The 6,000-nt window shown below is 40.5% G+C and overlaps 1 protein-coding gene across 1 annotated transcript in view; it reads left to right on the top strand.

Annotated features, from left to right (window-relative positions):
• Positions 1–615: 615 nt before the first annotated feature.
• The window catches only part of LOC311147297 (uncharacterized protein), a 29,152-nt gene continuing 23,767 nt past the window's right edge, over positions 616–6,000 (top strand). The window contains exon 1 of the mRNA XM_084183983.1: positions 616–809. The gene's annotated coding sequence lies outside the window, so the exon portion shown is untranslated. The remainder of the gene's footprint in view (positions 810–6,000) is intronic.

Here is a 6,000-nt window from a genome sequence, read left to right as displayed (position 1 = left end):
AAGTAACATACTGTATCATAATAATTTGAATGACCCGGATTTACATTTACTATGTTACGTCTAGTCTATGAGACTAGGCTGGATATAGAGGTAGAAGGGCAACATGACAATTGTGTCCACCCCATTTGTAAATATACAAGTAATACCTGAGAGTTGAATGTTCCTATCTAAAACCTCAAAAGACAGTTTGCACAATTTGAGCAAGTGTCTCTTAAAGTCACTCTTAACTTTTTAGATTACTTGATACGGGTACTCCACTCAAGTAGAAAAAGTAACCAAAATAATTTTTTATTTAGTAGTAATATGTATTCACTATTCTCTATTCACTCAATCATAACTCAATGTTTATAGACCAAGATGTATGTATTTTTTTCAAGATCTCCTCTCTTACTTCAGAATAGTAAGAATGAAACGTTTATTGCATGGCATTGTGTGTTTGCGTTTCTCTGTTGTGTGTTTGAGTTTCTCTATTGCCTCTCAAGGTTCATAAATCCGGTTGGGCCAGTTTTTTGGGATTTCTGCAGAACCGGAATATCCAGGGAGAAGTGGCCCGGGTGTTTGTGTTTGTGTACTCTAGAGGAGGACTGGTCCGTCCTGTTCCTGGGGTGGAGATGGGGGGTGGGGGGTGGGGGTGGGGGGGGTGGACGACGACGACGACGCTCTCCTTGCCTCTTTTTCCTCTTTTGCTTTCTCTCTCTGTTGCTCTGTCCATCTCTGGCACTGATCAACCAACTCTACAGGGCTAAGGAGGAGAGGGATTCTGATTGGAGCAGAAGGGACAGACGGGTTGTTGATGGTACTGGGAGGAGGTGAGTGTGCCTGCTGACAGTGTGTGGTGTGGAGCAGGGGCCTGTAAGGTTGGGGCGGGTTGGCAGGTTGGCAGTTGGCAGAAGTAAGGCTGGGCAGGAGAGTCCATTCATTAGCATACACACAGTAAATCAAGGATGGTTGAAATCACAGTGTTAAATAAATTAGGGTTAAATTGACTCTACTGGGATTTATCTTAACCCTCAAGAGAGTGATATGCTCCCTGAAGTTAGTGTTGATAACTGTAGTTCATTGGGACGGAGTACTTTCAACTCCATTAAGAGTAACCAGAGACAGGGACTTAAATCTATAGCATTATCCACAGATATAGGAGGGGCCTCATAGTCAGCATTCTCTGTTGCAGGTTGAGTTTAACATTTTTTGTTTCAATATCTGTGTTTTCGCATGTACATTGATTTTATGCTACTGAAAGATAAGAAACATACATTTTTCTAAACTAATCCAATCTGTAAGTAGTTAGATTCATAGCAACCGTTAGTGAGATAGTTGTTCCAGTTTACATGGTGTAGGTAGTCTATGTTTATTTTCTACCCTACTCTGACAGGCATTCTAAATGCAAGTTGTGAGTGATGTATAAGTGCTGGATATCTCCTTGGAAGTTGGCTTCCAACAGAGATTGGATATCACATTGCAAACCACCATAAATAATCAAATAAGGCATAACACCCTTATAACTCAAAGGAAAAAAGTAAGTGGCATTTGGAGTTAAATTTAAGCAACTCTCTGATAGTTGGATACTTACTCCTTTTAGTGTCATTTTAACTCCAAAAATATCAACACCGTGACCAGAGTAGTTTAACACAAAATGGGGGTGGACCATATAAACCCCAAAATAGTGTTACAATTGACTCCATATGAGTTGAATTAACTCTTGCGATTTTACTGTGCAGGAAATAACTGTTTCCTTACGTGCCCTCATTGAATTCTCATTAGAAATAGAAAAATATAATAAATAGACAAAGAAGGTGTAAAAGAGGAATTATCTGTAAGATGAAGGAGAGGAAGATGTTCTCCATATTAAATTACATTATTTACAGGACAAACTGCTAGTACTGTATATTCATGGTTAAAATACACTTCTCTCTAATTGCATCTTGTATGAAAACACAATATGTTTTTTAATGAATAAAACACAGTGTAGTGAAGTGTGCCAGGTTCACATTGAATTTGTCAGGTGATGGAATAATGGTTTGTGGTTTGACAGTGCGCTAGTGATCCGTGTGTTGATTGGGGCAGAGTAGGCGACAGAGCATGAAGGCAACATACACTGGATACGTGCAGTAAAATGTGTTGTTTTACAGGGTCAGCCATAGTAGTATGGCACCCCTGGAGCAAATCAGGATTAAGTGCCTTGCTCAAAGGCACATCGACAGATATTTTACCTTGTCTGCTTGGGTATTCAAACCAGCGACCTTTCAGTTACTGGCCCAACAGAATCGCTAGGCTACCTGCCACCCTAGAGCACAGATATTAACATGGTGTGAACATAACCTACTGTTGTGACTATGTCTGTTTCCCAACACTGTGTTGTACATGATTGCACTAACCGGGATCGGTTCATACATTTCTGGACTGGTTAAAACTTGGTTAACTATCATTTTAATGTTATGGATGATCAGTCCTTGCATCCATAGTCTGTTGACCAATTTGTAAGTCGCTCTGGATAAGAGTGTCTGCTAAATGACGTAAATGTAAATAGGAGTGATCACATTTCTCTGTCCCCATCCCCAGCTGTTTACCAATACAAATGGGGGGGGTTACCGTTTTTAGATCGATAGAATGAATGCTTCAATCTCGTTGACATCTGTAAAGTTTCTCTGTCATGGAGCAAAGAGGTTTAGGGACTGGCGAGAAAATACAATAGCGGGAAAAAAAAAAGGAACAATTTTCTGTGCAAAATGTCCAAATTACATCAGTTTGACAGGCTGGGAGGAAAAAGAAACCTGTTAAAACGACCCAATGTGTTTCTGATAAGATTTCAGTTCAGCTTGGATGCATATTTTAGACCTATGTGGTTGAAATACTATCAGCTTTTATGATGAAGACAGCACCTCTACAGATGGTATCTAACTAAGCATTGCATTCCCTCAAGATGCAGAAAGAAAGAAATCATACAGTATTTCTCCACTCCTGTTCCCAAGTCCACATTTTGCCTACATTTGGTGGTCCTCTGTAGCTCAATGTGGTCCTCTGTAGCTCAATTGGTAGAGCATGGCGCTTGTAACGCCAGGTTGGTGGGTTTGATCCCCGGGACCACCCATACGTAAAAATGTATGCGCACATGACTGTAAGTCGCTTTGGATAAAAGCGTCTGCTAAATGGCATATTATTATTATTATTTTACTGCAAGAAATCCTTAATTCTGAGTTATTATTAAGGCTATGTGAGAGGTTATAGACCTACAGTCAGTGTCCAGATTTCAGTTTCCATTTACAGTTTTTTTCAATTGTTTAAGCACAATTTTGAAAACAGGGCCCGGTTTGTCAAAACACTACACACAATTAGCACAACACTACACCAAAGTAGCACAACACTTCAGATCATTTGCAAAATGGAACACTTTTGTCAAAACTATACACGTCTTCATAAAAACAATATTTTATTACCATACGAAACACACACATTTCATATGACTTCAATCTTTTTGAACTACTTACACACTGCTGTTGCTAACCTAAAACACTTTTAGCAAGTCTAATTCTCAGTGATTAGAGTACTGTAAATGAAGTACACAGAGAAAGTGCAACTATACAAACACTACACAAGACCAATGCTGCAGACTGAGGAAAATATCATTTATTTCTCTCCATATACCCAAATCAGTCAACATGGAGAATCACAACAAAACATGTCCCAGTTTTCATGCTACTACAGTAGTGTGCATAACACTGTTAGCTCAGCAAACAACAGACAAACGTAAAATACTGTATCCAGTACAGGTTACAATTACAGTAAATAACAACAACAACAAACATAAAAAATAATCTGAAAAAAACTGACAATATTGTACAGAAAATACTACAGTAAACATACTATACATTACCTCTTCGCCTAGCTGGATCTGGCCAGAGAATTTCATCAACATCACAAGCAATATCCTCATTAGCAAGACAACGCGGGAAGAACCGTCTTGAATGTCGAATCCATCCTTGCACAGCTGTGGTGTCGACTTGGTCACAGGCATCCTCCATGGCCTGAATGAGGGGTACCTGAGCCTGGGGCTGGAGATCGTAAATCTTCCACCGCCATGCAGAGAAAAACTATTCGATAGGGTTTAGAAATGGAGAGTATGGTGGAAGATATAGTACTGTCAACTGTGGATGGTGTTGAAACCAGTTCTGGACCAAAGCAGACACAAGCAGACACAATGACACATTGTCCCAGATGACAGTGTATTGCATCTGGTGCATTTCATTACCTGCTGTGACGATGTGGTGCAATCGGTTAAAAAATGCGAGAATTTGAGGTGTGTTGTAAGGGCCCATTTTGGCATGACGGAGGAGAACCCCATGTTGTGAAATGGCAGCGCAAAGGGTGATGTTACCCCCACGTTGCCCTGGGACATGGATTATAGCCCTGTGGCCAATGATATTTCTGCCTCTCCTTCTTGCTTTTGTGAGGTTGAACCCTGCCTCATCAATATATATGAATTCATGCAGGATTTCCTCAGCATCCATCTGCAAAACTCTCTGAAATACAGTGAAAGACAAGATTGTGTAGTTCAGGATAGGTCTAGTATACAGTCAATGTAAAAAGGTAATGTGTGCAGTATGCAACATCACAGTGCTAAAGTGAACAATACAAACCTCCACATACTCGTGCCGCAGCCTTTTGACCCTCTCTGAATTCCGCTCAAAAGGCACTCGATAAAGTTGTTTCATTTGAACCTGATGTCTTTTCAGGATGCGTGCCAGTGTTGACTGAGAGACCTGATGGACATTATTGAAAATGGCATGGTCACCGATAATGTTGGCTTGTAGTTCTCTGAGCCTGATAGCATTATTGGCCAAAACCATGTTTATTATCTCTCTCTTGTTCTTGCGTGAATATGGGCCCCCTTCCTCCTTGTTGTTCCCGACCCTCAATCCTATGTAGAAAATAATACATGTAACTTACTGTACAATGTCACAGGAAGGGGTATCACAAGTGCTGATATGGTGCATACAATAAGCAGCTGATTACTGTAACTGTAGACAGATCTTCTTTTACCTGTTTTCCTGTCGAAAAGTCCTTATGACAGATGCCACTGTATATCTGCTAAGATTTGGCTGAACTCTCAGTCCAGCCTCCCTCAGCGTCAATCCGTGGTTCACAACATGGTCCACTAGTGTTGCACAAATGTCATTTGATAAGTTTGGTCCTCTTTTTCTTTGTGCACGTTCTCCTCCTGCTTCAGGTCTTCCTTGACCTCTGGCTCTGGCTCGGCCTCTGCCTCTTCCTCTACCTCCTTCTCCTCCTCCTCTGTGTACTCCTCCTCTCACCCTCACTCTTCTTCTGACTCCTTCCATTTTGGTTGAAGGCAGGTGAACCTACCTGCTGCATTTTTATAGTGCTTAAACCTGATTGGTGTGTCTACAATTTAGCAATCATGTGTTTGTGCACCTGATGGCTGTGTTTAACAGATTTGCTCATAGGTGTGGTAATTTGACAGTCAGTGCTTTGGAATTGCAAGGAAGTGACATCATGATATACTTCTGTGTCTGATGTATACAAGTGTGTTAAGTGTTTTGCAAATCCCTGTGTGTAATGTTTTGCAAATAGTGTGAAGCTGACAATGTGCTTACAGTTGTGCAAATCTAGCCTTGTGTTTTGCTCCTTGAGTGTAAGGTTTTGCTAATTGTGGGAAAAGTTTAATTTTAGTGTGTAAGAAATCGTAAAAAACTGTAACTCATCAAAACAGTAGGCTACAGTTCCCTTGACATGTCATAGGCCTATTTGAAGTCATGTCTTGTGACTGTCGAATTTGTATAGCGCCTCACAATCATCACACATAACATAGCTGGCACTGCTATCATCCTCTTTTACCACTTCACCAAAACTTTTCCAAACATTACTTTTCTGGCCCTCCCTTCTCTTTATTTTAAACTCTCCTTTTGCAGCTTTTGTCTTATTGAATTAAACTTTGACAATGTCCTTTTTGCCTCTGTGGTTTGACATGAGCTTTTTCTGCCC

This window comes from Coregonus lavaretus, assembly GCF_964263955.1.
Source record: "Coregonus lavaretus genome assembly, chromosome: 20".
Classification (NCBI taxonomy): Eukaryota; Metazoa; Chordata; class Actinopteri; order Salmoniformes; family Salmonidae; genus Coregonus; species Coregonus lavaretus.
Note: the sequence above shows the minus strand (reverse complement) of the source record. Positions and strands in the feature narration are given on the sequence as shown.